General features: G+C 37.9%; 1 protein-coding gene across 5 annotated transcripts in view; it reads left to right on the plus strand.

Annotated features, from left to right (window-relative positions):
• KIF6 (kinesin family member 6) overlaps positions 1 to 12,393 on the plus strand; it is a 143,380-nt gene that overhangs the window by 100,570 nt on the left and 30,417 nt on the right. The window lies entirely within an intron of this gene.

Genomic DNA, 12,393 nt, shown 5'->3' on the forward strand with positions numbered 1-12,393 from the left:
ATAGATTGCTCAGTACCAACTCCAGATGAACAGCCAGATTGGTTATCTAGAAGAAGCTGAAACAGTAATTTATTATAAGAAGTAGGAGATTTGACAAAAACACATCAACTTAGACTGGAAGCTCTCTGAGCAGCCTGCTTGCTGCTTCACCACTTCTGTCCTGCACTGAGATACATGGAAAATTAAAACGTCAATACACATAGTTTCTGCTGATTTCTTTTCTCCTGGATTTCTGCCTGTACATTACAGATGTCCTCTGTCACTTAACAGAGAGCAGTCTTGGTATCAGGACACAAGTTGTATCAGAAAATAGTACACAAACATTATTTCTTCCATCCTTCATCTCAGGTGCGTAACTACGCTTCTCAGGTATATAACTATGTTGCTTACTCCTGAGTGATGTGGCTTATACCTAACATAACAAAGCACATTATTCTGCAAAACCTGCAGCAATCTGTGAGAAAAACAGAAGAGAAAACAGGCCATGGGGACAAACAGTCCCCCAGATGTAATTTCCCAGCTGGGATGTTATTCAATGTGGCCCAGTGCCTAGAAGCCCCAGTCTGTTTCTGATCTGCAGGTCAGTTTCAAAGCAGTTTTGTAATAAACCAGGCATGTTTATGTGTCTACCAAAAATAGCAGTAGCTGTTAAAGCTGAAGCCATTCAGCATGGCTGACACAGTCTTCACAATCTTTCTCCTTAATTTCTTGGCCCAATGGTTTGGCAACTTAATGCTGAAAAAAAACAAAGTTCCTACGTGTGTTTGTTTTGCATAAATATCTAAGTTTCATGCCATTATGACAGCAGTTTTGGAATCTATTTTTTTTTAATGTTTCATTTTGATTTTTAGAAGCAAGGAATTGAAAACACAGAAAAACAGCTGAGTTTCTAAAGATATTCTTTTCTTAACTGCTTTGTCACCATCTGCTGTTTCTTCTTTGTTAGAAATGTAATTTACTTTGCTTTGTAGGATGCTACATCTTATTTTTCTATTTGGCTACAAATCCTTCAGTTTTAATATATTTCCTTCTTTCCATGATGAAAAACACCTTACTTTCATCCTGATTCTGTTCAGGTTCTTTTTCTACCACTTCAGGCATGATTTCTATGGCGTAGTTAACCATGGATCAGTACAGCATAATCTAAAATGGTGTGGTCTTTCCCAGTGTGTTCTGGAAGATCTCTCTCAAGGCAGAATAGGTGTCATGACTTTCACACAGGCCTGGCAGGTAACAGGATACTATCCTATTGGGGCAGACTCAATGCTCTGATGGACATTTTCACAACATCTTTTCTTGTCCTTTGAGCATCCCGTTGGATCACAACAGAAAGCAGAGAGATGGGAATGTATTTTTCTTTCTTGCTAGCACTTCATGAAAGGTTCATGTTAATGCTTTTTTGTCTGTTTGCTTTTTCACTGTGTTCGTAGCGAGAGTAATCAATTAACTACCTTGTTTGTAAGACAGATCATGTTTTGATTCACATGAAAATGCAAGGCTATAATTGTCTTGAAGTAGTGCAGTTGTTTGCTGAGTGTAATTCTAAACAACCTACGACTAGGTAATTTATAATATAATAATACTTTTAGCTGAATTGAGTCCTCAGAATGCTGATAGTAAGATGTGCAAATAAGAAAGAGAACCAGACAAAACTATAAAGTCTGTTATAAAAACCTGTGAAGTGTTACTATCCCTTTCTGGAAACAGTAGAGAAAGTCTGTTATACTTACAGTAGGCATTGTACATGTTATAGGTCCTAACCCTAAGCGGAGCAGGAAAATCAGCATTTTCCAAGCCTGAGGATCAAGACACGAGGGAGGTTCCAAAAAGGAAGATGTGAAGGAGCAATGCTGGGGCAGCACCATGCTCCCCTTGGCATGCCTATTGTAGCTGCAGTGTCCCTGGAGCTCTGGGGTTTCTGACTTTTTCAGGCCTAACCCTAAGCGGAGCAGAAAAATCAGAATTTTCAAGGTGAATTTCCATCTTGTGGCTGGTGCCAAGGTGTGAAGAGAGCAATGCTGGGGTTGGCATGCATTTTCTAGTTGCAACATCCATGGACTTCAAGGCTCTGTGGTTTTCTCAGCACAAACTGTAAGCGTAACCCTAACCCTAAGTGCAGCATCAGAAGCAACTTCTTGCCCAGTTGCCTGGAACATAAATTGCACCAAGAACAAAGCTGTTGAGGGAGCAATCTTTGGGAAGTGGGACATTCCTTATAAATGCAATGCTCCAAAACCTACCAAAATGATACCAAATAAAACCTAAGGGACTGAAGTTAAAAGAAGAGAAAAGAGACGAAATTTATTAAAAGAGATGGAAAAAAAAAAGGCAATTTGAAAATTTTTTTTTCAATTGCATTTTATTTGATCATATCTCCTTTCCCAAGTGTTTGTAACACTTTATTTTCTGATTTGGTCCATATCCTTGCATTTCATGGCATCCCATGTCTATTTATTGTTTTCCCTTTGGCAACAATTTTAATTTTTTTTTAGATTAGTCAGGTAATTTCATTCAACTCTTCTCCTCCTGTCTTTTCTGTCTTCCTGTTTTATTTTTTCTCCTGATTTTCCAACTTCAGTGAGATTAGTTTTGGCAAGTTTTGGTCCTTTTTTGGTCCTTAATTTCATCCTGGTCTATTTCCCTGTCAGCCCTCTATTTCCAAATTTTCTTTTTTTTTTTTTTTTTTCAATTGCATTTTATTTCATCATATCTCCTTTTCTAAATGTTTGTAATTTTTACTCTTAAAATTAGCCTTACTGAAACCCCAGAATCTGGCAACAGAGTCAAATGACAAGACAGGAGAAGATATCTATAAACTACATGTCTATGGAAAAAAAATTTTCACCAAAGGGAAAACAATGAAATTGCATGGGATGCCATGAATTGCAGGTAATGGACCAAGGCTTGCCAAATTGTTCCCTTTTGAAATTGCAACATTTCATTTATTTTCTGAAAAGGGAGAATTTTCTTTCCATAAAGACATTTAAATCTCAAAATCAGAGAAAGAATTGTAACCAATACTCTGGAAAGGAGATATGTTCAAAGGCATTTTGGTTTTTTTAAGCCTTTCCCTAATTTTGTCAGAAAAAAATGACTATTTTCTTAGGCATAGATACCAAGCATGTGAGAATTTTCACCGTGTAAGGTATGGATGGAGCAATGTTGTTTTATTGCCATGGTCTCCTTGGCATACCTTTTCCTGTGTACTGTCCCTGATCTCTGGACTTTAAAGTTTTCTGTGCCTTAACCCTAAGCATAACCCTAACCCCAAGGAGAGCAGTAAAATCTGGCTTATTGTGAGGCTGACATGTCCAGCAGATGGGTTCAGAGGTACACTTAGGTTTATGGCAGCTGTGCCAGAGCTGGGTCTGTTCTGCTGCTGCAGCACAGTCGTGCTTTGGCCATTTTCTGAAAAGAGAGAAGGACACATGACATTGCTCTATTTTCCTCATTCCTTTGCTGGTGTAGGATTTTTCTTATCTGATCTGGAGTAAATGAGACTGGTAAGAGAACCAGGCAGTTCTAGTAGCTTTGCTGAGGCCTTTTTCTTTTTTCTGCTTCTCCATATAAGAAGAGGATACCATCTTTGGAAATATAAAGTAGTCTTTGCAGTAGCACTCAGCAAACCTATTTCAGAAAGTAGAAGTCTCTTGGTTTCAGGGGAAAATGCATATGTTAATGGCAATGCTAAATATTGTCCGTTGTTTCAGAGTCGCTTGCATATTTTTTTTACTTTCAAACAATAGGCAATGCCCCCAGGGTTACAGTACATATTCTGAATGGGTCCTCAGAACAAGAAAACATGATTTGTCAAATGACTTATTCAGAAAATACCAAACTGAACGAACTCATTTGAACAGCTCTATTATGCTCCCCTGGTGTGCTATTCTTTAAACAGAAGAACCTTATTAGTGTAACAGTCACTCCAGGCCCAAGATGTTAATGTTTTCTTTGGCTTTAAGTTGGAATGTACATATGTAGGAATCATTTTCTAATTATTACAAATGATGTTCTGTTCTTTACAACTATTTTCAGGGGAAAAAGTTATGCTCAGGAAGAAACCAAGTAAACATTTTTTACTTAAGGTTTCACTAGAATAACTAAAACCAATTGACCAGGCTCATTGGATTTAATCAAGCTTTGACTATAAACTTGGAAAAGTACTCAGTAACATATTTCTGCCTGCAAGTTGTCTTTTGACTGAAAATAGTTAGTCATTGCTAGGTTGCTACACTACATTTTGCTGTTTTATTAGGCTATTTATTAGGCTATAGTATGTTCTTATGTCAATCTATTAAATTTGCTCTCTTAAAGAAAAAATGCTAGGTGATAGTTAATACTATATTATGAGGTGTGTGTTAAAGCCTACAATCTTTTGTAAAAAAAGTTTTTCTTGATCATAGAATCACAGAATATACTGACTTGGAAGGGACCCATCAGGACTATTGAGACAGGACACAGGTTGTCCTGCACAGGACAAACCCAAGAGTGACAACCATGTGCCTGAGAGCATTGTCCAAATGCTTCTTAAACTCTATGAGGTTTGAGGCTGTGACTACTTCCCTGGAGAGCATGTCCCAGCTCCCAACCACCCTCTGGGTGAAGAACCTTCTCCTGATATCCCACCTAATCCTCCCCTTATGCTGTGTCTGATGCTCCCAAGGCATGCTTGGCCCTCCTGGCTGCCAGGGCACTGCTGCCTCATTGTCAAGTTACCACAGACCAAGAGCCAAGGTCCCTTTCTGCAGCACTGCTCTCCTTCCTCTCATACCCTACTATATACAGACAATCAGGTTTGCCCCATGCCAGGTACATAATCCAGCACTTTCCCTTATTGAACTGCATCTAGTGGGTGATTGCCCATCTCTCTAATTTATCCAGGTTTCTCTGCAGGGCCTCTCTGCCCTCGAGGGAGCCAATGCCTCATCCTAATTAAGTGTCATCAGTAAACTTAGTCTTCCCTCTAGTCCTGTATCCAAGTCATTTACGTCTTTAGTATTGGATGGCCAGACATTCTAACAGTGAAAAATCAAACCTTCAAATTTTAGAGAAGTAGATCTCCGCTTATTCAGAGTAGAACTGTCCAAGAGTGATATTCCTTCCTGAGCACAGAAAGAAAAATTTGCTTTTCATAGTACCTCATGGTTTGTTTACACATCTAGTTGGCATTCATGCAGACATGTAGCATAGGCATATAGACCTACACATACTAAAGGACAATAGCTGTTTTTTTCCTAATCAAACTAGTACCTAAATCATGTAATGTAACTACAGTTGGTTGTGAATGTTGCAGAAGGAATGCAATCAACAGCAAATAGCTGTAATATGAAGATTTTTGTCATGCATTTTTTTTAAGGTTGAGGGAAGATGTCTGTTCTGACCTGATTACATCATTACACCAGTTATATATAATCAGGTTGTTTTAAATTGCTGAGCAATTCAAGAAGCAGTCTTGGGCTTATCCACAACAGTGAATATATGCTGTATCTTCACAGGAAGCTAGTTCAGATTTTACTGGGTTGCTAGTATCTGTCTGACACTCAAGGATCACTTCTCAAAGGTTTGGTAGGTATATTACAAGTAAATGTGCATCAAAAAATGTGTCATACACTCATTCTTACTCTGACTTGTTTCCATAACCCTGAAATGTTTATCTGCATGGCCTCAAAACATGGTAGCATATCTAATCAGCTTCAACATAGCAATTTTTTAAAATTTATTTTATTTTTAATTTTGTGTCATATCTGTCAGATTCTTAATATCAGTCTGTCTCATCTGACCAGAAGTTACATGGCACAATGTGCTCAATGCCAGGGCAATTCCTTTGGTAAGAGCAAAATTTTAAGTTTCTGAAACTGAAGTATGTAGTGAGCCCTGGAACTCTATATTTAATTTTATATTGGATAGCTCTGGCCAGAAGACATGTCACAAAATGAAACTGGACATCAAATTGCTGCATAGAAATTACAAAGCCATGAAGGCAGTATTGCAACAGAAAATATCCATGTTAATCTGAAACTCAGATATAGTCACTCTTTGCTTAAAATATTAACTGAGACTAGTGTATTATTACTAGAAAACTTGTTGGGGGTAAAATCCTTTGGTTTTGACTTTGCTTGTTTGTGCTTTTAAGAACCCTTTTTTTATTTTTTATACTTCTAAAATTTGCATATTTGAAAATGTGAAAAGGATAGGAGCTGTATACAAAGCTATTTCTCTATTTTCCTTATTCTTTCTCTTCACATTAATATCTAATAAATAATCAAGGGATAAGCAGCATTTAATCATACAAGCATTCAGAGCACAAAATTCACAGATTATGGCTCCTTATCCATATGGCATTGCTTTTCAGTCATGCTTTTTGGACCAGCTTGATATTTAATTCATGACCAAATAGATGTGATAAACAACAGAACAATAGTTTCCAGATGTGCTTAATTTCTGTTTCTTTTCTACCATAGGAAGATAAACATAATATTTGTTCACTTTGGACAATACCTAAAATAGCACTCTGGCATCTAAGGTATAGTTTAAGTGAAATTTAGATACCTAAATTCAGGATAGCTATCCAGGAAAAACAAAACCAAATAAATCCCTTCTCAAAAACTGTTCACTTATTTGCTGAATGCAACAAACTGCCATTGCTACAGCACAAACAGAAGTACTACTCTATTGGCTGGGCTGCCCACCCACTCCCCATGGAGTATCCAGACATAATGTGTGCTTCTGCTGAAGTCCCTTGGAGCGTGCTTGCTGCAGTATATCCATGCTTGGCTAAAAATGCCTGGTCAGAAATAAGTATTGACAGACAACCTTGGGACATGAAAATAAGGGTCCAAGCATTTGTTTTTAAATTAGGAAAGGATCCAGGTTATGATTTCCAATTTCAAGGAGATGCTGAGCTGCAGTCCAGGGCCCTTAGTGTTTTATGTTAGTTATCCTAGATGTCCCAGTATTGAGTATCTGGATTTTTAGAAAAAGTGTTGAAGCATTCCCTTGGAAACGCTTCTACAATTAAGGCCTATATAGCCTATGACAGTTTATACTTAGAGGAAGATAGAGGTCCAGAATGATGTCACCAGGAAAATAAAGTCAGTTTCTGTATAGTTTTGCTGTTAACCCTACCAAAGATGTTGTTTGTTCTTTAGCAGCTAGAATGTATGAAAGGCTATTAGAAAAAAAAAAAAAAAAAGTGGGATGTGGGATAAAGGATGCTGTGGAAATGCAGGCCAAACAATAAACAGGAATGTCTTTCAACCATAAAGTGTAAGTCATCATCTTATGAAGGGACAGAAGTAATCTGGCCAGAATTAACAAGAACATGAAGAAAAAGAGGAGGAGGCTTAATATGGAGGTTAGAAGTAAATGCATTGAAATGGGTTGAGAGTTTAGGGGACTGCATATTGAGTAGCTCAATGACCCACAAGATGATTGAGTACAACGTTTAACCAATCACCATCTTTTCAACTAGACCATACCAGTAAATGCCATGTTTGGTTTTTTCTTGGATACCCCCAGGGATGGTGACTCCACCACTTCCCTGGATATCTCCATCCCAATGCCTGAACACCCTTTCAGTGAAGAAATTCTTTCTGAGAAGTACATTGTCCTGCAGCAATGACTGGAATAGACTGCTATGCCAGAAGCTTTCCATGCTTAAATTTGGTCATGCTTGAAGGTATTAAATGTGTCAATAAAACCTATTATTGTCTCAACTGAGTATGGCAAGGAAGGAAATATGACCCAGTCAGATATTTTAAATAGTAATCTCAAAATATGCATGATCCTACATCATACTAAAATGTATCCATTTGAATCTGGGATACTTCAGTTCCAAGGAAGGAGATTATGTTGGGAAAACTGTATTTCCGTGTGTGTTTGGTAATGTGCTGAGCTGAGGCTATGATTTGCAACTATGAGTTTGTGGAAGTCAAGGATGTGCTTCAAATTCTAAACCTGCTGTCCTTCCTGGGAGCTCTGACTGCAGAGCTCTATTAAATCCCATCAGCTTCCTTGCTCCCAATGGTCTGGCCCATCTCTTTGCTGGCATTTACTTTCTCCAATCTTTTCTTCCCAGCTGGCAAAAGAGAATGTTTACTTGTATTTCAGACATTGTAGTTGAGTTGATGACAGGGTCTCATCTTAAATTGCTGGTATGCTTGTGCTGATGCTCCAAATTCTGCTGCTAGAGCAGCCAGAACATTTCCTTCTACATTATCTGCTGTGGGGTATTGACCTCTGACAGCAAACTTTGGGATGGAGGGAAGAGAGAGGGAAGAGGAGAAAGGAGAGGCAGTAAAATCTTAAACCCATGCAGAAGGCAGAGATTTGCTGTGGCAGGTTATACCTGTGGCAGTATGTTACCTGAGGTGTTCAGGTATATAGTCATCCATATATTTTTAATGCCGATGAGGCCCTTGTTTCACACCTGGAAAAATGCATGTGCCTCAGAGAGGCCCTGCGTACTGCAAGAATATGTTTTCCTCCCTGATGCCACCAAGGGCTTTCTGAAAATGAGAAGCTATCAAATTACATGGGGATTTGGCCAACCATGTATTCCAAAACAAAGCATTTCCATCAGACATAGCGTTGAGCCAGTTTACTAATGCAGGCTACTTTGTCTCTGCACATTGTCCTAATAGAGCCAACTGACATGTTTTTGCCATTGGGGAAGGACAAATTTTGAAAAGAAGATTCAGAATTTGTCCCAAATATTTCTCTGGGTCAGAGAAAGGCTGAATGGTTTATTTGTTCTTAGTGCTGCAGGATTTTGCATTAGAACAAAATATTTTCTTTCATTCCATGACTTTTCTTGTCAGACACTTTTTATCACGGACTGTGTTCTCATACAATTTCCAGATTTTAAAAAGTATTCGAAAAAAAAGTATTCTAACACATCTGGTAAGATTTCCTGTAACTACCTCTGTTTAATCTTCTTAGTTTGAGAAGTTGTTCCATTTGAATATCTACACTTGGGTTCAATGTCTCCTACTTTCAGGAGTACTTTCTAAGTTGTTACGACTCTAACCTCAAGCGCAGTTAAAAATATATCTGTACAAGGTTCATGGAAGTTATGTGATTGCTCCCCTCTCTGAGTGATTATTTGCTGAATATGCATCTTTAATTTCTGCTCATTCAGCAGGATTTCTTATCTGATTTGAGTGGGGACATGCAACTTCATGAATCAGATTTAATAGTTTCAGAGTATTGAGTTGGTTTTCATAGTTGGGTGGTAGCTGAATCCAACAGCAAATATAGGGGCATTGCATTATTAACAAAACCCCACTTATTTCCTGTCATGGTTTAAGCCCAGCTGGCAAAAAAGTGCCACACAGCCACTTGCTCACACCCTTCTGGTGGGTCTGGGGAAAGAATCAGGAAAGTAAAAGTAAGAAAACTCATAAAATTATATAAAGATTGTTTAATGGGTAAAGCAAAATGTGTGTGTGCAAGCAAAGCAGAATAATGAATTCCTTCACTCCATATTGACAGCAAGGTGTTCAGCCATCTCCAGAAAAGCAGGGTTCCTTCACTCCTAATAGTGACTCAAGAAGACAAATACTGTCACTCCAAATGGCTTTGCTTCATTCTTGTTCCCCCTAGCTTTTTTTAACTAAATATGATGCCACGTGGTGTAGAATATCCCTTTGGTCAACTGGGGTCAGCTGTCCCAGCTGTGTTCCATTGCAGCTTCTTGTGCACCTCTAGGTTATTGAATGGTGTGGCAGTGTGAGAAACAGGAATAAAAAAAGCAACATCTAATACCATATAGCGTGATTAGGGACCCAAAAACCCTGGAGGGTGAATTCCAGGAATCAGATGCCCTGGATGCATAGGAGGATGTTCTGCTAGATATTTCATGTAAGAAAAAATGATTTAACAATAAAGAAAGTGAAACATGCAGCATCCTATTTGAGGTGTGAAGGTTTCAGGATCCCCATGATAAAAGGATGCATTAAGATAAATGCAGGCTTGAAAAAATGTAAAATAATAGAAAAATGCTAAAAATTAACAAGAGATGAGAAGTCATCTGAAACACTTTAGCCTGTCATTTCTTGAGTTAGTGGTCTTTGAAACCTTATAATAGTTATAAGGTCTTATAAACCTTATAATTATATAAGGTCTTATAACCTTATATAATTATAGAGGATCTAATAAAACATAAGAGAAATTTTAAAACCTGTAACATGAACCCAAACAAAATAAAAAAATATTTTTTTTAATCAGTGGGGTTTTTTTTAATTGTAACATATTCACTTTTGCATTGTCCCAAAGCATGCTCTTCAGGTCAAAGCATTCCTTCTCTGTAATACATTGGAAGATAATTTCAGATCCTTGAAATAGTCTGGAACAATGCAAAGACAAGAAGTTAAAGGATAGCCATGTTATTCAACTTATGTATTCTGTCCTATTTAACCTCCAAAAGGGATCCTCTCCTCTGCTTTACATCACTCTTAATTGGATTTCTCTATTCCATTTTGTCCTCTCCATCACCCTCCTTGCTTTTTTCTCCTGTCACAAAACTGAAGTTCTGTGTTACCAGCTCACCTCTTTTCCATACCTACATGTCTCCAGAAATGCAGGCCAAAACCAACAGATTTATCACAGCCTTAATGACAGCTGGCTGCATGCTGAGTGAATTCTTAAATTCCACAAAACTACTTTTCTTGCCAAAACATGTGGAGTTGCAGCAGTCAACATTTTATTGGGACTGTTATCTCCAGATGAAGAATGACTCTGCTGGAAAAAATTATTTGGTATCAGCTGTAGACCTATTTTTAGCTTCTTGTTTGGTGAAACTTCAGAAAATATCATTAGCCATATGCTGAGAGATGCTCTCTGCATCTTAAATTAAATTTTTTCAAGCCACATTTAAGCACTACCTCTTCCACAACTTTACACTTAGAATCAGAGGACATGGTATGGTTTTTTTGTGAGAATGTGATTCTTCGTATTTCTTTGGGTATATATTTGGGTTATGAAGATTGAAGAACTGGCATTACTTAAGACTGAAATCTTCCTTTTGTTTATATGGGAAGATTTGTGCAGGCAACAGTACTGGAATCATCCCCTACTTCTGTCACTTATGAACTTCTAGCCTAGCACTGGGGCAATGGTGATCCCAGAGGCAGAAAAGTAGAGCAGGTCATAAACACTCATTCTCCCCTACAAGTATTTATAGTGAAAACAAAACAACATTACTTTAATCAAAAGCATATACAGAAAATCTTAAGGGTTTGTCAAAAAATAAAAGCTTCTAAGTGAAAACATTTTTTCCCCAAATGAAATCTAAACAAACTGTCAAATTTCAAATTGGATTAAGACAAATTGAAAGATTAAATCATATCTGTCTGGCTAAGTATTAGTATGGAATTATAGTCAGGTGCCTCATGATACTACCTTGTCCCCCACATCTGAACTCGTGTTTGTCTACTTTTCCCATAATACAGTTTCAGTTTCTCCTCAGGAGGTTTTCTGGGAAATGAAGTCCAGTTTTTCCTGCCCTGAAAAGGCAATTTGAACTCTGTGACTTGGATAAATGTCTTTTTTCTATTTCTATTTAAAGAAGAAAAAGAAAACTCTTTTTCTAGAAGAATAGTAAGACTGGAGTTTTATTTTTCTAGTTGGTGGAGAAGTTTTCTTTGGTTTCCTCTCCGATTACAGGTGGTCTGATCAAACTTCTCATTCCTTCACAAAGCTGACAAATAGAAGTTTTCTTGCAACATCACAGTCCATGTCCATGATCCATGGATGGAGCAGAAGTGTACAAAGGCTAGAATGAAGGGAGAGAAGAACATTTGGGGTCATTTCATACTCCTGAATGGTCTGACAAAGCTCGCAATACAAACAGAGCTTCTGCAACCGCTCTGGTATCTATCCCAGTTGTGCTAAGAGGAATCTCTGTTATTAAAAGACAAGCCTCTTGGCCATGATAATTTAAAACCTAGTCCTAATGTTCTTATGTTTCCACATTTTCGCACTGATGGCAAGCTGTTGTCTGTCTGCTTGATCTGACTCTCATTGACTTGTTTGGCCTGCTTTTTTCCATTGGCCTCGTTGCCACTTGAAATGCAAAACATTTAGATTGCTGATGATCTGTTTCTAGCAACATTACAGAAGGACATCTTGTAAGTGCCTTTAAGTCTGTTTGAACAAATACTTGGAATTCCATATGTCTTCTGGTCCCATTTGGACTTCTTTTGTATCTAGCAGTAGGAGATCATTATCCTGTTAAAGTGCTTGACAATAAATGCTTAATTTTCAGTCTTTCTTACTGGACAATTAAATCTCAGTATATGTAGAGTCACACTGTGCCCACTTGTTTACTTGCACTAGAGAGAAGGACAGGACTCAGAAATCAACTTGTCCCATGGATCACAAAAAAACCCCTAA

This window comes from Taeniopygia guttata, chromosome 3 (assembly GCF_048771995.1).
Source record: "Taeniopygia guttata chromosome 3, bTaeGut7.mat, whole genome shotgun sequence".
NCBI classification, from domain to species: Eukaryota; Metazoa; Chordata; class Aves; order Passeriformes; family Estrildidae; genus Taeniopygia; species Taeniopygia guttata.